We start from the raw sequence: 24,149 nt of genomic DNA, 5'->3' as shown, positions 1-24,149 counted from the left end.
ACTCCCTGTTCACCCACAGCTGCGTGGCATTGCACGACACCAACTCCATCGCCAACTTTGAAGACGACATCACATTTGTAGGCCTGATAACCAACAACAACGAGTCAGCCCATAGGGAGGAGGTAAGTTAACTGCAGTAAAGGTTTCAGTGAAACCGATATCGATGTGTCATGTCTCCAGATGTAGAAGTCAAAGGAACCAAACTGGCACAATGAGACAATAATCAGTAGCCATCTGCTCCACTGTTCAGCCGACAAATTGGGTTGTTATGCGCTTCATATTCGCTGACAGTCCAGAGCAATATGATTTGGACATAATCTGTATTTGTGGCCGACAGCCAGACTGATCATCCATAGAGAGAGAAAGACTGAAGAGGCGTATAAGCCAGCCAGCCACAGTAGACAATGCAGAGGATTCCTAAATCATCTGTAACAACAACAACAACTGAGCATTAGTGACCACTTTCATATCTGTGCCACAACACAATGCTGTACTGCTGGCAGTGTGGATCAGGTTATCCAACCCTCAGGAGAGACAGGTTTAGGGTTAGGTCCAAATGGTGCGGGGCTCAGGTATGGTTGGGAGTAATGATAATGAACAGAGGTTTAAATAAGTTTGGATGTGATTGAACACCTATAGGACCCATAGCTGACCTCTGACCCCTCAAAACAACCAACAGCAGGGCTGGCTTACCATGGGGCATCAGTGTGAGGAAGCGTTTTCATGATCATTTACGTTTCACTCTCTATCTTTCTCTCCGCACACTGACCTCTGCCACCATATTCCCAGATGCAATATTCTCTCTCTCTCTCTCTCTCTCTTCCCCCCCCCCCTCTCTCTCTCCTTTTTATCTCTTCCTGTCTCTCTCCGCTCTCTCTCTCTCTCTCTATATATATATATATATATACACGTACATATATCTCTTTCTGTCCCACCCCCTTTCTCTGAGATCTCATATTGGCTGCGTATGATCCTATCCACCTCTTCCCTCTATCGCTGTATCTGGGGAGAACAGAGACAGAGCAACACACACCAATATTTGGATTAATAAATAGCTACATGAAAACACCACTCCATGGAGCTTCTTATAAATACAACATTGTCTATTGTGACCATAAAGACACAATTTATGCATACCTATATTGTGTATGTGGTCTCTCTCTGCAACGGATATGAAATAAGGAGAGCACAAATTGCTCGATTGAATGTTCACTCACTATTTTAACAGCTTGAAGAGGTCGAAACAGAGCTCTTAAAATGATTCACACACGCACGCATACACATACACACTTAACGGCTTACGGGAGAGAGAAATGTTAGAGACAGGGAGAGTGCAGGCCTCAATAAATAGACGTAAGTAGAGGGCAAACACACACTCTGACTAATGCACACACACGCATGCACACACACAGACCAGCCAGTCCCGTGGAGCTGAGGTGCGGCAGCAGTACAGGTGTACACACTCGCGCACACACATCGACCAGTCACTCTCGCAGGCCATAATGTCTCTCCCGTCCACACCACACTGTGCTTCAGTTGGTTTAGCCATGCTGCAGCAGTGTTGTTACTCAGGGAGCTGACTGTGGTATGATGCGGAAGTCCTTCTTAAGCTATAGAACACCTGTACTGCTGTTGCATCTCAGCTCCACGGGACTGTGTGTGTGTGTTTGGAACACCTATGTATAAATGATGTTCATTGACTACAGTCCAGCATTCAACACTATTGTTCCCCCTCAAGTCCGTCACCAAGCTCAGAGCCCTGGGTCTGCACACTACCCTCTGCAACTGGATCCTGGACTTCCTGACAGACAGACCACAGGCTGTGAGGATTGGCGACGACACCTCTACACCGACTCTTAACACAGGGGCCCCTCAGGTGTGTTTCTCAGCCGTCTTCTGTACTCCCTGTTTACCCGTGATTGCGTGGCTTTGCCACGACACCAACCCCGTCATCAAGTTTGTTCCCTCCCTTACCGTGGGGCAGACGGTATCAGAGCATGAGGTCTGTTACTAACAGGCTCTACAAGCCATCAGACTGCTCAACATTTGAATGGGACTGACCACCTGCACTGACTCTTCGCACTTACGCGCATGCGCGCGCACACACACACACACACACACACACACACACACACACACACACACACACACACACACACACACACACACACACACACACACACACACACACACACACACACACACAACGAGATGGTGCCGATAGACATGTTCACTGTGTTTCCAGCTCCTAGCCAACTTTGCAGTGTTTTTTTGTGTGTGTGTGTTATTTATGACATTATTTGCCCAGAACGATTCTTGTATTATTACGTACAGACGAAAATTACTTTTGGACATTAGATCTGTGGTCATTCACCAGACATTCCAGCAGAAATTTGACCTCCCTGACCTGGATCAACATGCCAACACCGGAGAAGAAGAAGTGGGGCCCTAGTCAGACTCAGGCGGCGTGCATACCATCCACTGCTTCCATGTACATTACATTCAGTCTCTGGAGAATAAAGTAGATGAGCTCCGGGCAAGGATCTCCTTACAGAGAGATATCAGCGACTAACATACTCTGTTTTACAGAGTCATGTCTCTCTCTGGATATATTGTCCCCATCCATTCAGCCAGCAGGGTTCTCCCTCCATCAGGTGGACATGGTTTGATTGTGGTACAGGAACTCACGTCCTTTTGCTCTCTTGATCTGGAATACCTCACCATCAAATACCGACCGCAATACCTCCCGAGATAATTTTCTTCGGTCATAGTCACTGCCGTATATACATCCCCCCCTCAACCCGACAACGTGGCGGCTCTCGAGGATCTACATTGAACTATGTCCAAACTGGAAACCGCATATCCTGAGGCAACATTTATTGTAGCTGGGGAACGCTAACAAAATTCTATCAATACATCTCCTGTGCTACATGCACATCACGAACTCTGGATCATTGTTACACCCCCTTCCGGGATGGCTACAAGGCCATACCCCACCCTCCCTTCTGCAAATCAGATCACGCCTCAATTCTGCTACTCCACCTCCTATAGGCAAACACTTAAACAGGTAGTACCCGTGGTAAGGACTGTTCAATGTTGGTCTAACTCATCAGAATCTATGCTTCAAGATTGTTTTTATCATGCAAACTGGGGAATGTTCCGGGTTGCCTCTGAGAATTGCATTGACCTATACACTGACTTGGTGACTGGGTTCATCAGGAAGTGCATAGAGGATGTTGTTCCCACTCTGTTGATTAGAACATATCCAAACCAAAACCTGTGGACAGATGGCAACATTTGCGCAAAACTGAAAGCACGAACCACTGTATTTAATCATGGCAAGGTGACTGGGAACATGGACGTGTACAAAAAGACCAGCATTGACCTCCGTAGCGAAATCAAATACACAAATATACCAGTACAGGGACAAAGTGGAGTCACAATTCAATGGCTTAGACAAAAGATGTATGTGGCAGGGACTCCAGACAATAACGTATTATAAAGGGATAGTGAACCAAGTCATGGACACGGACTGCTTGCTCCCGGATAAGCTAAACACCTTCTTTTCCCGCTTCGAGGAAATCAACATCAAGCCGCTGACGCAGGCCCCCAGCTCATGAAGACTGCGTGCTCTCATTCTCAATGGCCAACATCATTAAGTAATTTAAGCATGTTTACCCTCGCAAGGCTGCCGGCCGAGACGGCATCCCAAGTCGCATTCTCAGAGCATGTGCAGACCAGCTGGCTGGAGTGTTTACAGATATACATGTATTCAATCTCTCCATATCCCAGTCTGTTGTCCCCACTTGCTTCAAGATGTCCACCATTGTTCCTGTACCCAAGAAAGCGAAGGTAACTGAACTAAAAGACTATTGCCCCGTAGCACTCACTTCTGCCATCATGAAGTGTTTTGAAAGGCTATTTACAGACCATATCTCCTCCACCTTACCCATCAACCTAGGGAATTCGCATACCACCCCAACAGATTCACGGATGACACAATCAAAATTTCTCTGCTCACTGCCCTCTCCCATCTGGACAAGAGAAATTCCTATGTAAGAATGCTGTTCATCGACTGCAGCTCAGCCTTCAACACCATAGTTCTCTTCAAGCTCATCACTAAGCTCAGGGCCCTGGTTCTGAACCTCTCCATGTGCAACTAGGTCCTGGACTTCCTGATGGGCCGATCCCAAGAGGGGAAAGTAGGCAACAACACGTGTGCCCCACAGGGGTGCGTGCTCAGCCCCCATCCTGTACTCTCTGTTCACCCGTGACTGGCTGGCCACGCACGTCTCCAACATAATCATCAAGTTTGCTGACGACACAACGGTGGTAGGCCTGCTTACCAACAATGACGAGACAGCCTACAGAGAAGAGGTGAGAGCTCTGGTGAAGTGGTGCCAGGAAAATAACCTCTCCCTCAACTTCAACAAAACAAAGGAGCTGATAATGGACTACAGGAGACAGCAGGGAGAGCACGCCCCCATCCAAATTGACGGGGAGTGGAGAGGGTCTAAAGCGTCAAGTTCTTTGGCGTGCATGTCACTGATGATCTGAAATGGTCCCTTAACACAGACAGTGTGGTGACGAAGGTGCAACAGCGCCTCTTTAACCTCAGGAGGCTGAAGAAATGTGGCTTGGCCCTGAAATTCTACAGATGCACCATTGAGAGCATCCTGTTGGGCTGTATCTCCACCTGGTATGGCAATTGCACCGTTTCGCAACTGCAATGCTCTCCAAAATGTGGTGTGGTCAGGACAATGGATCATCGGAGGCATACTGCCTGCCCTCCAGGACATCTACAGCACCAGGAGTCACAGAAAGGCCAAGAAGATCATCAAGGACCACCTGACCTATGGCCTGCTCGCCCCACTACCATCTAGAAGGCTGATGCAGTGCAGGTGCATCAAAGCTGGTACCAAGAGATTGATAAACAGCTTCTATCTCCAGGTCATCAGACTGTTAAACAGTCACCACTAGCCAGCCCCGCCAAGTGCCCTGCCCTGAACCTTTGTCACTGTTAAAAAATCTAAATGTGTTTTATATTTGAGATTCTTCAAAGTAGCCACCCTTTGCCTTGATGACAGCTTTGCACACTCTTGGCATTCTCTCAACCAGCTTCATGAGGAATGATTTTCCAACAGTCTTGAAGGAGTTCCCACATATGCTGAACACTTGTTGGCTGCTTTTTCTTCACTATGCAGTCCAACCCATCCCACACCATCTCAATTGGGTTGCGGTCGGGTTATTGTGGAGGCCAGGTCATTCTGATATATCTCGTTCTGATATTTCACAATTTAGTTTATTTTCATTTGTGCGTATTGTATTTCTAGGTATTATTACTGCACTGTTGGAGCTGGAAGCACAATCCATGCTACACACACATTACAATTCCTGCTACCAGAATGTTATTTATTATTGCTAATACTGCACAATTATCCCGTCAATCTCCCTTTTTCTGATACATGCGTAAATATTGGACTATAAATTGAGCCTTCCTCTATTAGACTCATGATAAAACGTTCATTCTATTCTACTGAGCCATTTACTTTAAGCTCATATTCTAATCTTTCTTGTTTTTTATTGTTGTTGCATTGTTGAGAAGGAACCTGCAAGTAAATGTTTAATTGTACAGTGTATACCATGTACAGTATGTATGACTAATAACAATTCAAACTTGTGTGTGTGGTCTGGTCTACTCCCAACTGGATTCACTCTCCCTTTTCCATGGCTCTCTGTGCCTGTGTGTACACTACATCACTACTTACAGTACATAGTATACCCACTGAGTGACTGGCTATCCTCCATGCCTGGGCCCGGCTGGCTTGCCTTCACACACAGAGAGAGAGAGGACCTGATATATGGCAGCCAAACACGGCCCCATCTGTTGATCTACTGCCCAGCTTCAGCTTATCCACATTCTAGCAATCTGCTCCCTACGAACCGTTTGCAGTGTCTTCGCAGAGTGGGAGAATCTGAAAGATGGTAAATAGTTAAACCCCACCAGTATCTCTCTTTCATCTTCTCCCTTCCCTCTTTCTCTGCTCAAGTCCTACTCTATCTCTGCTCTTCTTCGTCTCCTCTCACATCTCTCATTGGATTCTCAGAGGATTGGTAGGCATATGTTTAGGCCCTCAGAACACAATTATCACCCAAAGCCACTGCAGAGGACGCATGAGAGAAAGGGCAATAAACTCAAGTTTCCTCTATAGTTGCGGATGGGAGAGATAAAACTTTTATTAGTTAGCAAGTCATCAGATTAGAAATGCATGTGCATGGTTCTGTTGTCCCGAGAGAACAGCAGAAGTAGTGAAGTGGAGCATGTTATGTTTTACAGCTTTAATTACCCGAAGACATCAACACTATCACTCACCACAAGGACACTACAGGGGCCTCCACATACCCCTTTGACCTATTGCGATAGAGGAGTGGTGGAGGAGGGAAGAGAGGGAGGAGATCAGTGAGACAGAGAGTCAAAGGAGAGGAGACAGAGGGAGAAGGAGTGATACCCAGAAGAATGACTGAATGAAATCCAAAATGACTGAATGTAAGAAAGTGGAAAACAAGCATAGACCCAGCCAAACTACTCAAACTCACTATTGTCCTAAAAAGCCACAGTGGTAAATATAGCCTCTTCTACTCTCTCACATAGCTGTGGTCGACAGTTTCCCATAGGGGCGCAACTTTCACTGGAGACGGGGACATGTCCCCTCACATTCTGAAATATATATTTATGTCCCTCCCAGTTGTATCATTGGAATGTGATACAAAACAAGGCAAAAGTGTGATTTAAGACCATGCAGACACCTCCAAGGCTGTTTGGAGTGTTTATATGAATGGATTTAGGACCACGCGGACACCACAGAGCGGGCTGACAGGTTGTGTGAAGGCAACGTTTCTGGAAGGCTGGCTGGACCAGCACGGGAGAGTTGAGCATAGTTCAGTGTACGCGTTGCACTCTTTCACCGAGTTGTAAAAGGAACAGAAACTGGCTACTCTTTAGTTGACTGGTGTAGCTGGCAAGGTAACTGCTGTTTAACTTAACAGAAAAAAAACAAGTGTTTATTTGCAGTGCTGAGCTAGTATTGTAACTGGCATGTAATGTTAGCTAATGTTTAATCTCCTCTCGACTCAGGTATATTTATAAGCTATGCTAGTGAGTAGCTACCACAACCAGGTCAGCTCTAGCCTCTAGTTATCTGTCAGGTAGCGATATAAGGTGGCTATTATTACTATCTAACAGCAGTTGTTTGTATGGACTTTGTTTTGTCATGTTTCAGAAGTAAATGAACTTGGCAAGCTTTCGCCAGTTAATGTACCGTTAGAGATGCTGGCCAAAAGTTGGCTTATATTAGCTATTATTTTTGCCTCAATCAAACTAGACCTGAATCAAACGATGAAACCATCGGCCAAACGATTGAAGATTGATATTCTGATGTTTTTTCAGCGCAATGTGAGTTATATTAGTCAGTATGTCACGTTATTGATCTGTTTTCCTAACTAATTCCCTACTTTTCACATACAGTAATACTGTAATAAACAGTCATACACAGTAATAAACAGCTCTAAAGTTACAGGCTTCAGTGTCATGGTGCACAGTAGAGGTCTGCCCCCTGCCCCAACCGATTTCTTCATTCCGCTCCCGCCCACATCTGCTGGTTTTCAATCCGACTCCCACCCGGTACCGCAAGAACTTGTCCCAAGAGATTCTCACATGGCCCTTACATTGTATCACAGGTCCATATCAATCAATATGCTGAATGTAGTTTGAAGAGAGAACAGTTGGAGAAACTTGCACATTCTCTTGAGCAATTTTAGGAGTGGGAAGATTTTCAGATGGAGAAATATGGGTGACCAATATTTAGGCCTATTTCTAGGCAATGTAGTAAACTATAGTCTAATCATAGGCCTATTTAGGAAATACATTTCCTTTCAAATATAAGTGTCCCGTGCTTCTCTACATAGGCTATAGCCTACTCTATTTAACTGAGACCACATGCACACCTGATCTCACAGGTATGGCTACTGAACCGGAAACAGCAACAATTATGACAGTGACACGTTTTGCATAGTCCTATAGGATATAGCCTAGTTTTTAGGAGGATGATTGGCAGCCAGAGACAACTGGCTTCAATACTAATTGAAAATGAAAAGGCACAACGCTCGCTCACCCTAGTAGCCTAACCTATGGTCACCAGAGTAGCCTAACCTATGTGCGCTAACCTATCCTTGTGCCTTTTCCTATTCAATCATGATTAAAACATGTTTTTTAACTTAGACTCAAGTTGGTTGAGCGCCCTCCGCTTCTTTTCACTATCAATATTAATTTACAGACACTGTAGTAAACTACAGTCTAATCATATTTAAGTTAATTTCATATTCAAGTGAACTACCATGTGATTCTCCGCCCATGTAGGCAGCCTACTCTATTTCAGTGAGACCACACACACTAGGCGCACTTGAACTCTCACGCCCAACCAGGAGAGGTAGGCTACTGAAGTTGAAGCAGCGAATTCTGAGTGTGTGAATAATGTGAACAAATGTGTGCTTTAAATACAATAGGTAGGCTAACACACACAAAGCAGAAAGAAGACCGTTTCCAAATAATCTGTAGTGACTGCGCCGCAATGATCTGTCGGGACCTGCAGGTCTCGCAGGCATCCCGTGGGATGCAGTCAGTACACAACAATATGCTCATCCTATCTTAGCAGGATCCGATGGTGACATGGGTCCCAGCAGGGTCAAACAGCCAGGAAAGACCAGTCTTCAAAGTCCATCATTTATGTACAAATACCTCCTTTTTGTTTGCATGTTTAGCCCAGTAATCCAGATGCATAATGCGCGAGCGTTTAGTTTAGACGAAAAGTCCAAAAAGTAATATTAGTTCCTAGAAACATGTCAAACGATGTATAGAATCAATCTTTAGGATGGTTTTATCATAAATCTTCAATAATGTTTCAACCAGACAATTCCTTTGTCTGGAACGCAGCCAACTCTCACGGCCGAGCACCTGACTTAGCTCATGGCATTCTGCCAGACCCCTGATTCAAACAGCTCTTATTCGCCCCCCCTTCACGGTAGAAGCCTGAAACAAGCTTCTAAACACTGTTGACATCTAGTGGAAGCCTTAGGAAGTGCAATATGACCCCATAGGCACTGTATATTGGATAAGCAAAGACTTCAAAACCTACAAACCTCAGATTTCCCATTTCCTGGTTGGATTTATTCTCAGGTTTTTGCCTGCCATATGAGTTATGTTATACTCACAGACATCATTCAAACAGTTTTAGAAACTTCAGCGTGTTTTCTATCCAAATCTTCTAATTATATGCATATTCTAGCTTTTGGGCCTGAGTAGCAGGCAGTTTACTCTGGGCACCATAATCATCCAAGCTACTCGGCTGCCCCCCAGTCCCAAAGCTGCCCCCCAGTCCCAAAGAAGTTTTAACAATATCAGTGAATGATACAAAGTTCCATCTTGAATTGATGGGTGGGCCTACAGTAGCTACAGGACAACAGTCTGGGATCTGAAAATAATGTTGATTTACATTTTTTAACCATTTATTATGTTCTTGGGTAATATAATGTATAAATGTACACCAAGGTAATTCTTTGTCTTGCCTAATTCTAGGATGATCAGATGGTGACAGGGGTCTCAGCAGAGTCAGGCAGCCAGGGAAGATGAGTCTGTGACGGAGGTGAGTTCTTGCAGTGCAATGTATACCCTGGGAATCGGGAAAGCAAGTGCAGGTGGTGAGATGAATAAGAAATGAAACGTCGAACAATAGAATAAACACAAGCAGCGTATAGACATGAATCACCTAAACAATACTGACTGGGAAAGAACCTAAGGGAGTGACAGATATAGGTGGGGTTAATAAGTGAGGTAATGGAGTCCAGGTGTGCCTGATGTTGACGTGCAGGTACACGCATTGATTGATACCAGGTGTGCGTAATGATGGATCCCAGTACCAGTGGTTAGAGTACCGGCGACGTCGAACGCTGGAGGGGAGGAGCGGGAGTAGACGTGACATGCAGATACAACACTTTATTCTCCCTATCCAGCAAACACTGGACAAGCCATATGCTTTTTAAGGCAGTCTGACAAACCTCCAATGTTCATTTCCAAACTGTATCAATGATTGATACACTCTTTTCCCGATAACACAAAACATGTAAAACAAAAATGGGACGAAGACGCTATTGATGATGATGAATGGATACAGATATGTTAGAATGTCCAGTCATGTTCATATAATCTCAGACATAAATTACTGCAGTTTAGGGCCATCCATAGAACGTACTATATGCCGGTGAAACTGAATATCATGCACTCAGAAATTGTATTATTCTGGTGGAGGTATAAAGCACAAAAGTGGACATATTTGAATATGTTATGGTCTTGTGAAGGCTGGCTGAATTCTGGCAAAGATTATGTTCTTTTATCTCAGCATGTCTACAGATTCTCCTCTCCCTGTTTTTGATTGCTTAGAAAGGTTGATACTAGAGACGGCTATGAGAAGAAACTGTTTAACCTAACATTTATAGTGGCTCATAAATGCATTTCCATTAATTAGAAGGTTGGTTATTCTCCCACAATGTATGGAAGAAATGTCAAGTTAAGTACAGTACCACTCGATTTGATTTAAGATTAAGGGTATACTGTGTAACTTTCATAAGATTTGGATGCCTTATATGGAATACTGTATGACAAAAGGAGTCTGTATTGAAAACATGCCCACGCCAGAGGAGATATAGGCAATCCCTAGCTGCTGGGCTGCTCAGTCCTGGCCATGGGGGTCTGGGCCTGGCCATGGGGCTCTGGGCTTGGCCTAACACACCTGAAACCAATCATGAAGGTTTCACTAAGATCCTAAAGCTGAATGGGCTGTGTTGGGTTGGGGAGCTACAGGGCCGTGGACCCCCTAGCATCAGGAGGGGGTGACCCATTTATATTGTGCTGAAGTAAAACAAGCTTTACAGAACTAATAGGCCTATGCTATGATAAATACTAAGGGTGTACTGTTTCTGTGTGTTAATGTGTAGTTTTCATTCAACTTTTGTTTTCCAAACCTTTCCCTTGAGATAAAAAAAAAAAGACGGGAAGGAAGTTGTGTTGGGGAGAGAGTTGAGTTATTGACTAGACTATTTGGGGTCGGGCGTGAAGGCGGCTCAGGTTGGCAACACTATATTGATTATTGAATTACCATGGACCTAGTTCCATTTTATCAACCACTTAAACATATTTAATAATCTCTTACCTAGCTTAATGACTGTGGGCATTTTTGCTTACCTTTTGTTGTTCTAAATAGAGACTAGAAGGGCCATATTAGATTGTGTAGGAAAATGTGCTTTAGATGCCCGCCAGACAAGTTATGTCCCCCTCTGCAAATAGCACTGCTGGGTGATTTAAAAAGTCATGGTCAATCGATCAATAATATAATAATACAATACAATACAATATTTACAATACGTAGAATCAATAAGAATAGAAAGGTTCAGAACTTTTGTAACACATCACAGCGCAGTTGAAAAATATGTGATGAATAGAAATCAAAAATGGATGGTGTTCAGAGATAGATGGGAGGGGTTGAGTGGAGCTGAAGGATGGGACTAATAACAAACAAAAGACGACTATTGTAAAATATACTGTGTCCGTAAAGGGGAACATACAGTTGAAGTCGGAAGTTTACATACACTTAGGTTGGAGTCATTAAAATGTGTTTTTCAACCACTCCACAAATGTCTTGTTAACAAACTATAGTTATGGCAAGTCGAATAGGACATCTACTTTGTGCATGACACGTCATTTTTCCAACAATTGCTTATAGACAGATTATTTCACTTATAACTCACTGTATCACAATTCCTGTGGGTCAGAAGTTTACATACACTAAGTTGACTGTGCCTTCAAACAGCTAGGAAAATTTTAAAAATGATGTCATGGCTTTAGAAGCTTCTGTTAGGCTAATTGACATCATTTGATTCAATTGAAGGTGTACCTGTGGATGTATTTCAAGGCCTACCTTCAAACTCAGTGCCTCTTTGCTTGACATCATGGGAAAATCAAAAGAAACCTACAAAAAATTGAAGAACTCCAAAAGTCTGGTTCATCCTTGGGAGCAATTTACAAATGCCTGAAGGTACCACGTTCATCTGTACATACAATAGTACACAACTATAAACACCATAGGACCATGCAGCCATTATACCGCTCAGGAAGGAAACATATTCTGTCTCTTAGAGATGAGTGCAAATCAATCCTAGAACAACAGCAAAGGACCTTGTGAAGATACTGGAGGAAACAGGTACAAAATTATCTATATCCACAGTAAAACGAGTCCTATATTGACATAACCTGAAAGGCTGCTCAGCAAGCAAGAAACCACTGCTCCAAAACCGCCATAAAAAGCCATACTATGGTTTGCAACTGCACATGGGGACAAAGATCGTACTTTTTGGAGAAATGTCCTCTGGTCTGATGAAACAAAAGTAGAATTGTTTGGCCATAATGATCATTGTTATGATTGGAGGAAAAAGGGGGAGGCTTGCAACCCGAAGAACACCATCCCAACCATGAATTACGGGGGTGGCAGCATCATGTTGTGGGGGTGCTTTGCTGAAGGATGGACTGGTGCACTTAAAATAGATGGCATCATGAGGTAGGGAAATTATGTGGATATATTGAAACAACATCTCAAGACATCAGTCAGGAAGTTAAAGCTTGGTCGCAAATGTGTCTTCCAAATGGACAATGACCCAAAGCATACTTCCAAAGTTAAAATAAAAATGGCTTAAAACCTCTTAGTGATCCCTTCAGGTGCCAAGATTTGACAACATCCAGTGAAAATACAGTGCGCCAAAATCAAACAACAAAAATATCAATATTCAACATCCACGAAAATATAAGTGTAATACATCAAAATGAAGCTTAACTGCTTGTTAATCCAGCCGCTGTGTCAGCTATAAAAAAGGCTTTACGGCAAAATCACACCATGCGATTATCTGAGACAGCGCCCTGCATACAAACACATGAAAATCATTTTTTCAACCAGGCAGGTGCGACACAAACGTCAGAAATAACAATATAATAAATGCCTTACGTTTGAAGATCTTCTTCTTTTTGCAATCCCAAATGTCTCAGTGACATAACGAATGGTTGTTTTGTATGATAAATTCCTTCTTTTTATCCCCAAAATCCCCAATTTGGCGTGTTTGATTCAGAAATATACAGGTTCCAACTCACCCAACATGACTACAAAGTATCTAATAAGTTACCTGTAGACTTTGTCCAAACATTTCAAACAACGTTCCTAATCCAACCTCAGGTATCCCAAAATGTAAATAATCAATCAAATTTAAGACGGGATAATCTGTTTCCAATACCGAAGAAAAATAACACGGAGCACGCTCCTGTTCACAAGCAACAAAAGATTAGGGACCTTCAGAGTGACACATACAAAGAACAGCACTACTTCTTCATTTCTCAAAAGAAAAACATCAACCAATTTCTAATGATTGGTGACATCTAGTGGAAGCCATAGGAACTGCAACCAGGTTCCTAATAAATTGGCTTTCCCTGGATGGTTTGTACTCGGGGTTTCACCTGTCAAATCAGTTATGTTATACTCACAGACATTATTTTAACAGTTTTAGAAACTTTAGAGTGTTTTCCATCCATACCTACCAATTACATGTCGATGTCCTAGCTTCTGGGCCTGAGCAACAGGCAGTTTACTTTGGGCATGGTTTTCATCCGGACGTCAAAATACTGCCCCTTAGCATTAATACGTTTTAAGGACAACAAAGTCAAGGTATTGGAGTGGCCATCACAAAGCCCTGACCTCAATCTTATAGAAAATTTGCGGGCAGAACTGAAAAAGAGTGTGCGAGCAAGGAGGCCTACAACCTGACTCAGTTCCACCAGCTCTGTCAGGAGGAATGGGCCACAATTCACCCAACTTATTGTGGGATGCATGTGGAAGGCTACCCGAAACGTTTGACCCAAGTTAAACAATTTAAAGGCAATGCTACCAAATGGTAATTGAGAAATTGTAAACTTCTGACCAACTGGGAATGTGATGAAAGAAATAAAAGCTTAAATAAATCATTCTCTCTACTATTATTCTAACATTTCACATTCGTAAAATTAAGTGGTGATCCTAACTGACCTAAGACAGGGAATTTTTACTAAGATTAAATGTCAGGAATTGTGAAAAACTGAGTTTAAATGTATTTGGCTAAGGCATATGTAAACTTCCAACTTCAAGTGTATATAAAAAAATATGGAGTACAAATCAAAAGTTGAAATACCTACTCATTCAAGGGTTTTTCTTTATTATACTATTTTCTACATTGTAAAATAATAGTGAAGACATCACAACTTTGAAATCATGTATTAACCAAAAATGGGTTCATTTTTTTAGATTATTCAAAGTAGCCACCCTTTGCCTTGATGACAGCTTTGCACACTCTTGGCATTCTCTCAACCAGCTTCATGAGGAATGATTTTCCAACAGTCTTGAAGGAGTTCCCACATATGCTGAGCACCTGTTGGCTGCTTTTCATTCACTATGCGGTCCAACTCATCCCAAACCAATTGGGTAGAGGTCAGGCAATTGTTGTAATCTGATGCAGCACTCCATCACTCTCCTTCTTGGTCAAATAGTCCTTACACAGCCTGGATGTGTGTTTCGGGTGATTGTTGTGCTGAAAAACAAATGATAGTCCTACTAAGCACAAACCAGATGAGATGGCCTATCGCTGCAGAATGCTGTGGTGTGGTAGCCATGCTGGTTAAGTGTGCCTTGAATTCTAAATAAATCGCAGACAGTGTCATCAGCAAAACACCACCACACCTCCTCTTCCATGCTTCACAGTGAGAACTACACATACGGAGATCATCCGTTCACCTACTTTGCGTCTCACACGGCGGTTGGAACCAAAAATCGCAAATTTGGACTCATCAGACCAAAGGTCTAATGTCCATTGCTTGTATTTATTGGACCAAGCAAGTCCATTCTTCTAATTGGTGTCCTTTAGTAGTGGTTTCTTTGCAGCAATTCGATCATGAAGGCCTGATTCACGTAGCCTCCACTGAGCAGTTGATGTTGAGATGGGTCTGTTACTTGAACTCTGAAGCATTTATTTGGGCTGCAATCTGAGGGGCAGTTAATAGCTTATTCTGAGGCTGGTAACTCTAATGAACTTATCCTCTGCAGCAGAGGTAACTATAGGTCTTCCTTTCCTGTGGTGGTCCTCATGAGAGCCAGTTTCATCATAGCACTTGATGGTTTTGCGACTGCACTTTAAGAAACTTTCAAAGTTCTTGAAAGTAATGATGGGACTGTCATTTATCTATGCTTATTTGAGCTGTTCTTGCCAACTAGGGCTATCTTCTGTATACCACCCCTACCTTGTCACAACACAGGTGATTGGCTCAAATGCATTAAGAAGGAAAGAAATTCCAAAAATGTACTGTTAACGAGGCTCACCTATTAATTGAAATGTATTCCAGGTGACTACCTCATGAAGTTGGTTGAGAGAATGCCAAGAGTGTGCAAAGCTGTCATCAAGGCAAAGGGTGGCTACTTTGAAGAATCTCAAATTATATTTTTATATATTTTGATTTGTTTAACACTTTTTTGGTTACTACATGTTTCCATACGTGTTTTCTTGTAGTTTTGTACAATGTAGAAAATAGTAAAAATAAAGAAAAAACCCTTGAATGAGTAGCTGTGTCCAAACTTTTGACTGGTACTGTATATTTACAAATATATACAGTAACTTTCAAAAGTTTGGTGTCACTTAGAAATGTACTTGTTTTTGAATAAAAAGCTATTATTTTGTCCATTAAAATATCATCAAATTGATCAGAAATACAGTGTAGACATTGTTAATGTTGTAAATGACTATTGTAGCTGGAAACGGCAGATTTTTTTATGGCATACAGAGGCATACAGAGCCACCATCACTCCTGTGTTCCAATGTCACGTTGTGTTAGCTAATCCAAGTTCATTATTTTAAAAGGCTAATTTATCATTTTGCAACTATGTTAGCACAGCTGAAAACTGTTGTGCTGATTAAAGAGGGAATAAAACTGGCCTTCTTTAGACTAGTTGAGTATCTGGAGCATCAGCATTTGTGGGTTCGATTACAGGCTCAAAATGGCCAGAAACAAATAACTTTCTTCTGAAACTCATCAGTCTATTCTTGTTCTGAGAAATGAAGGCTATTCCATGCGAGAAATTTCTAAGAAACTGAAGATCTTGTACAACGCAACCCTTCACAGAACAGCGCAAACTGGCTCTGACCAGAATAGAAAAAGGAGTGTGAGGCCCCGGTGGACAAGTACATTAGAGTGTCTAGTTTGAGAAACAGACGCCTCAAAAGTTCTCAACTGGCAGCTTCATTAAATAGTATCCGCAAAACACCAGTCTCAACAGTGCAGTGAAGAGGCGACTCTGCAACTCTGTCTAGAAGTCCAGCATCCCAAAGAAAAAGCCATATCTCAGACTGGCCAATAAAAATAAAAGATTAAGATGGGCAAAAGAACACAGACACCGGATATAGAAATGTGCTTTTCTTTCAAAAACAAGGACATTTCTAAGTGACCCCAAACTTTTGAACGGTAGTGTATATGGGGGCTTGGAAATGATGCAGACAATTACATTGATGGGAGCCACAATCTATCTGCAATATTAAAGCTGATCTATCTTTGTTCTTGTATTGTGCCCCCATAGGATCAGTGCTTCTGGCAGCAGGTCTTTCCGGGGAGAGGAACACCTCTCCTCTGAACACCTCACACTCCAGTCAACTGTCAGGGCAGACCCCGGGTCCCAAGGGACTATAGTCGCACAGCCAAATACACACACAAGTGCTCAGACACACACTGGACCCTTCAAACACAATACACACTTAACACTGTCCTAGTGGCTACAGCTGCAGGGAGTGGTCTCCTCCAGCTCCAACAGGAGATTCCAACAGGAAGTTGGTCTTGGAGGGTTCCACTAAGAAAATCACAGTCCCATGGCCATTCCGCAGTCCTCTCACGGCTTGTTTTTTCCTGTCCGCTAATAGGAACCAATTATAGATCAGTATTAAGACTCTGGGGGCCAACTTTAAAGTGAGCTCATCCATTGTTCCTCAGTCCACTCTCTGAGAAATTTCCTACCCAGGCAGGAAACAAAGGACAAGCAATCACCCGCATGCCCTCGTCCATTCGTCTATCCCTCATTTCCCCCTGGAAATGCTTTAACCCTTGCCAAACTACGGTGACCCTTGCCCAGCTGACATTTCCAACTCACACACCCACTACGGAGCCTATCCACAAAGAAGACAATATACAGTGCATTCAGAAATTATTCCTTGAGTTTTGTCACACTTTGTTATGTTACAGCCTTATTTTAAAATGTATTAAATAGTTTTTTTCCCCCTCATCATTCTACACACAATACCCCATGACGAAGAAAAACAGGTTCTGACATTTTTGCTAATTTATAAAAAAGAAAAGAAAACATCACAGTTACATAAGTAATCAGACCCTTTACTCAGTTGTTTCTTGAATAACTTTTGGCAGCGATTACAGCCCGAGTCTTCTTGGGTATGATGCTACAAGCTTGGCACACCTGTATTTGGGGAGTTTCTCCCATTCCTCTCTGCAGATCCTCTCAAGCTCTGTCAGGTTGGATGGGGAGCGTCGTTGCATAGCTATTTTCATGTCTGACAAGAGATGTTCTATCCTGTTCAAGTCCAGGCTCTGCCCGGGCTACCCAAAACCACTCCTGCATTGTCTTGGCTGTGTGCTTAGGGTCGTTGTCCTGTTGGAAGGTGAACCTTTGCCCCAGTCTGAGGTCCTGAGTGCGCTAGAGCAGGTTTTCATCAAGGATCTCCCTGTACTTTGCTCCCATTCATCTTTCCCTACATCCTGACTAGTCTCCCAGTCCCTGCTGCTGAAAAACATCCACACAGCATGATGCTTCCACCACCATGCTTCACCGTAGGGATGGTAACAGGTTTCCTCCAGACGTGACACTTGGCATTCAGGTCAAAAAGTTAAATCTTAGTTTCATCAGACCAGAGAATCTTGTTTCTCATGGTCTGAGAGTCTTTAGGCGCCTTTTGGCAAACGCCAAGCGGGCCGTCATGTGTCTTTTACTGAGGAGTGGCTTCCATCTTACCACTCTACCATAAAGGCCTGATTGGTGGAGTGCTGCAGAGATGGTTGTCCTTCTGGAAGCTTCTCCCATCTCCACAGAGAAACGCTGGAGCTCTGTTAGAGTGACAATCGGGTTCTTGGTCAACTCCCTGACCAAGGCCCTTCTCCCCCGATTGCTCAGTTCGGCTGGCCGGTCAGCTCTAGGAAGAATCTTGGTGATTCCAAACTTCTTCCATTTAAGAATGATGGAAGCCACTGTGTTTATGGGGACCTCCAATGCTGCAGGAATGTTTTGGTACCTTTCCCCAGATCTGTGCCTCGACACAATCCTGTCTCGGAGCTCTATGGACAATTCCTTCGACCTCATGCCTTGGTTTTTGCTCTGACATGCACTGTCAACTGTGGGAACTTATATAGACAGATGTGTGCCTTTCCAAATCATGTCCAATCAATTTAATTTGCCACAGGTGGACTCCAATCAAGTTGTAGAAACATCTCAAGGAGGATCAATGGAAACTGCACCTGAGCTCCATTTCGAGTCTCATAGCAAAGAGTCTGAATACTTATGTAAATAAAGAATTACTGTTTTAATATTTTTTTAAATTTCTAAAAAACTGTTTTTGCTTTGTCTTTTACAGGGTATTTATTGTGTCTAGATTGATGATGAAAACATTCAATTTAATATAGATTTTAGAATAAGGCTGTAATGTAACAAAATTTAGAAAAAGTCAATGGGTCTGAATACTTTCCGAATGCACTGGACAGCTAAATCAAATCAGCGAGTGTACAAAAAAAAGGGGGGGGGGGGGGTCAATGGTGGCGATTTTATGAATTGTTCAGCAGTCTTATGGCTTGGAGGTAGAAGCTGTTGAGGAGCCTTTTGGTCCTAGATTTAGCGATCCGGTACCGCTTGCCGTGCAGTAGCTGAGAAAACAGTCTATAACTTGGAGTCCTGGAGTCTCTGACAATTTTATGGGCTTTCCTCTGACACCGCCTATTATATAGGTCCTGGATGGCAGGAAGCTTGGCCCCGTTCGCACTACCCTCTGTAGCGCCTTACGGTCAGATGCCAAGCATTTGCCATACCAGGCGGTGATACAACAGGTCAGGATGCTCTCGATGGTGCAGCAGTAGAAACTTGAGGATCTGGGGAACCATGCCACATCTTTTCAGTCTCCTGAGAGGGAAATGTACTGGTACTAGAGCTCTGTGTTGCTATTGTTGCTCCAGTGGCAATGTTGGGCTGCTAATCTCTATTATTAGAGTATAGTGCACACTGCAAGGCAAGCTAGTGACAATGTAGCCTTGCAATGCTATTCTACATTGGTAGAGTACAGTCCAATGCGAGACAGGGCTAAAATCCCTCTAGCAGATGTGCCTGGGGTGAGTGCCTCAGAGCAGTGCAGAGCACGGAAGGTATGATTCCCAGACTTACTATGAAGGAACATAATAGAGGACAGCTAGAACCGTGAGCTCAGCCGGACAACAGCCCTGATGGAGCACAACCCCACTGCCTCCAACAATGACAGGAGGAACATAGCGTGCCATCAGGAATTAGGACCAAGTCATGTCATGTGGTCAGGAAAACTCCAGGCCCAAAGGTGTTCACAGTTCGATAACATGGTCAGTAACAACTTTGGGCCTTATCGGAAGAACACCAGCACAATAACATGATACAAAGCCACAACAACATCTAAGGACATCTATATGAAGTCGTACTATCTCATTATTAACCCATTACTATCCCAAGGCATTTTTTCTTAGTTATGATCTGTACTTTCTCTGAAATTCCTGGGAGGCTTTTTCTCTGCCTCTCTCCCTGCCTGCCTGTCTGCCTGCCTTGATGATTGACGCCCAGGGGTTTTGGGCTGCTTGACTCCCCGAAGCGAGACAAGCAGGCATTAAGAGGCATTCAATCTCCTTAGCCCTACTGGAGCTAGTAAGTGGAAGGAGAGAAAATGTTTTTTTTTCTAGTCATCCTGTGAAGATGAAACAATTTGAAATCCCTACACACACACACACACACGCACACACGCACATACCATGCTACAGGTTGATATATGTCTCAGTGGGAGCTACAGTAATATTCAGCGGGAGCCAGAGTCTGGAGAATGTGAACCATCTGGAGGTGTTAGGCGCTTGGCCAACAGTGATAGGGCACACACAGGCAACCATGCACCTCCACGAGTCCAGGTGTGTGTAAGATAGGAATGTTATAGGACAAACACAAGCACCATGTATACGAAGCTTCCCACCAAGGGTACGGTAAAATAAAATGAGGCCCACGCTACAGACGGCTATATCTGTCCACTAATACAGGGCTGGTAAAGGCCCGGTGTTCTACTAGTGTTTGACTATTTATTTTCCTGTATTTAATTTACTGTTGATACGTAATAAACTAAATTGCAATGCGGGAAGACGCAGACACGGACATTCAACATCTAGTTTTGACTTACATTTTTTGGGAGTTGTCAGCTAATGTGAATTGTAAAGCGAAATCAACAAAAGAATTCACCATGCATTGGGATTTATGTTAAAAGTTGGGTGGAAAAAATACGCAAGGCCCTTATGTTGATGGATTTCCATACTGATTCAACGTCATCCCATAGATAAAAAAAAAAAAAACTGAAATTGAATGAAGTCGTTTTCACTTGTTCGTCTACAATGATCTGTTTTGACTATGTACTGACGGTCCTCTGTTGACCTGTTTAACTGCCAGCATCAAATGTCTGCCAGTGTTGAAGGTTATGGTTAAAGATTTTGACTCCAGACTGGATTTGAGGACACCGATCATGTATCTGTGACACTGTGATTCTGTAACAGCTGTAATTGGGGCTTCCTACAAGCCTCCCGTGCTGGCATTTACAGAACCTTCGGTGCCGTGTGATTTATATACTGTATAAGGGACTTCTCATTTTCTTGACTTCTGGTGCTGAAGGTGTCTCCACCGTTGCAGCTTGTAATTAAACCAAAATGATTTTTGATTGATGTTATCAACGACTGCTCTCCTTTCTGTCAACCTGGAAGTTCCTGTTACAAGCAGTGAGTTCTACGAACAGAACTTTCCTGTCGGTGACCACACAAAGAAAAAATTAACAGACACACACACACTGGTAAACTACAATAAACACCATACTCACGCAAACAAACAGAAATGCAAAACGCATTCTACATACAGTGGAGAGAAAATGTGTGTGAACCATTTTGGAATTACCTGGATTTCTGCATAATGAGTTCTCCGAAAACGAATTGGAGTCAGGAGTCAGCTAACCTGCAGTCCAATCACTGAGACGAGTTTGGAGATGTTGGTTAGAGCTGCCTTGCCCTATAAAAAACACTCGCAAAATTTACGTTTGCTATTCAAAAGAAGCATTGCCTGATATGAACCATGCCTCGAACGAAAGAGATCCCAGAAGACCTACGATTAAGAATTGTTGACTTGCATAAAGCTGGAAAGAGTTACAAAAGTATCTCTAAAAGCCTTGATGTTCATCAGTCCACAGGAGGACAAATTGTCTATAAATGGAGAAAGTTCAGCACTGTTGCTACTCTCACTAGGACTGGCCGTCCTACAAAGATGACTGCAAGAGCACTGCACAGAAGAATCCTAGAGTGTCAGCTAAAGACTTACAGAAGAAGTCTCTGGAATATGCTAACATCTCTGTTGACGAGTCAACAATGCATAAAACACTAAACACGAATGGTGTTCATGGGAGGACATCACGGAAGAATCCACTGCTGTCGAAAAAAAATTCTGCACGTGTAAAGTTTGCAAAAGTGCAGCTGGATGTCCCATAGTGCGACAGGCAAAATATTCTGTGGACAGATGAAACTACAGTTGAGTTGTTTGGGAAGGAACACACAGCATACCAACATCAAAACCTCATCCCAACTGTAAAGTATGGAGGAGGAAGCATCATGGTTTGGGGCTGCCTCAGGGCCTGGACAGCTTGCTATCATTGACGGAAAAATGAATTCCCAAGTTTATCAAGACATGGGACTCAACAGAAGTTGGGTGATGCTTCAGGACAACAACCCAAAACATCGACAACAGAATGGCCCAGTCAGAGTCCTGACCTCAACTCAATTGAGATTCTGTGGCATGACCTCAAGAGAGCAGTTCACGCCAGACATCCCAAGAATATTGCTGAACTGACAGTTTTGTAAAGAGGAATGGTCTAAAATTCCTCTTGACCATTGTGCAGGTCTGATCCTCAACTACAGAAAACGTTTGGTTGAGGTTATTGCTGCCAAAGGAGGGTCAACCAGTTATTAAATCCAAGGTTTCACATATAGTACTTTTCCACCCTGCACTGTGAATGTTTACACTGTGTGTTCAATAAAGACATGAAAACGTGTAATTGTTTGTGTGTTATTAGTTTTAGCAGACTGTGTTTGTCTATTGTTGTGACCGAGATGAAGATCAGATCAAATTTTATGACCAATTTATGCAGAAATCCAGGTATTTCCAAAGGGTTCGCATACTTTTCCTTACCACTGCACACATAAACCAAAACAACCTTACAGACAAATATAAATAGGCCTACAGACACAAACACATATGAACACATGGACCAAAATAGCCACATGCACAGAAACAACAACAGTAGGGCAATTCCACGGTAACAGAGTGGTGCTGAGATTTTTCACTTTAAAATGTATGTCAAACACAAACTCAGCATCACTCTGCCATTCGAAGGTAGAGAGGCAGCCCGTGCCGAGAGCAGAGAAAATGTAAACGTTTTGCCTTGAATGTTCCTTGCCTGAGAAGATGACAATGAACGATGCATTCACTCACTCACAGACTCACTAACCAGACAGGAGGAAAGAGCCTTGCTGTGTGAATAAATGCAGGTTATAAAAGAGCAGCCAAGCAAAGGATGCCCTCAAGATAAAGCCCAGCCTGGTGCAATGCTCTCGCTCTCTCTTTCTCCATCTCTTTCCCTCGCTTTCTCTCTTTCCATTCATCTTCACCTACCTCTCTCCATCTACATTTCTCTCGCTCCCCCCCCCCCCCCATCTCTCTTTCCCTCTCCCGCTCCATCCCCACTGCCCTGTATGGCTACATGTGTGACTGTGTCAGGCTGGTTGGCTGAGAGAAGTGCCAGCTGTAAGACATTAGCCAGCCCAGCAGGACTGTAAACTAAAACAGCGCGGCCAACCGCCAAACGGGATAGAATATGGAATACAACGACGGTAAAAATCTCTAATAGACCATAAAGACAGACCATACTAGTTACACGGTGTGCACTCAATCTCTCGCTGTGTGTGTGTGTGTGTGGCGGCATCCTATTACCACATTCAGAAAGTCTGAAAACCCCAAGGAGAGAATAAAACACGATATCAGAGAACCGGAAGAAAGGAGAGTGGGGGGGGGGGGACCAGAGATAGAAACAATGCGAGGAGAAAAGAAGAAGAGAGGAATGAGGGGACTGAGATAGTAGCAGTTAAGGAAACAGACCGAGACCAGCAGAAGAGAGGAAAGAAGAGGGGTGGGAGAAGGAGATGAATGAAGCAAGGAATCTCTCCAATATTCTTACCTCCAAGGCAGGTTCTTATTTTCCCAGCTGTCCGCTTCAGAAGTGTTGATGGGAACTCAAGTCCAAGTCCAGCACATTGCTTCAGTCAGTCTCTCCTCTCCCTGTGTGTGTGTCTCTCTCTCTGTGCCTTTCTCTCACGCTTACCTGTAGCGTCTGGAGCAGAGGCATAGGAATGATTGAATTGAATGTAGAGGACTGAATGTACAGGAAGGGAAAGTACTTCACAACACCAGCACTGCTGCTCTGACGGGGTCAGATTAGCTTGTGTGGACACACCCACTTCCTCAGCGCCGGACCAATGAGAGTGCTGAGGTTCTGATCTCACACACAGCTGTGTGTCTGTTAGATACAGACTTCAGCTGGACTGCAAAGAGCCAGTGTGGCATGGCTGCTTTAAGACTGAAAGGGTACTAAACCCACTGATGAAAAAGCAAAACAACGAGGGGGATTTA

At 43.4% G+C, this 24,149-nt stretch overlaps 1 protein-coding gene across 1 annotated transcript in view; it reads right to left on the bottom strand.

Annotated features, from left to right (window-relative positions):
• LOC109898144 (KN motif and ankyrin repeat domain-containing protein 4) overlaps positions 1-23,921 on the bottom strand; it is a 96,168-nt gene extending 72,247 nt beyond the window's left edge. Inside the window, exon 1 of the mRNA XM_020492967.2 lies at positions 23,698-23,921. The gene's annotated coding sequence lies outside the window, so the exon portion shown is untranslated. The remainder of the gene's footprint in view (positions 1-23,697) is intronic.
• Between the last annotated feature and the right edge of the window lie 228 nt (positions 23,922-24,149).

Source organism: Oncorhynchus kisutch, linkage group LG10 (genome assembly GCF_002021735.2).
Source record: "Oncorhynchus kisutch isolate 150728-3 linkage group LG10, Okis_V2, whole genome shotgun sequence".
In the NCBI taxonomy this organism is placed as follows: Eukaryota; Metazoa; Chordata; class Actinopteri; order Salmoniformes; family Salmonidae; genus Oncorhynchus; species Oncorhynchus kisutch.
This window is presented reverse-complemented; position numbering and strand designations above follow the sequence as displayed.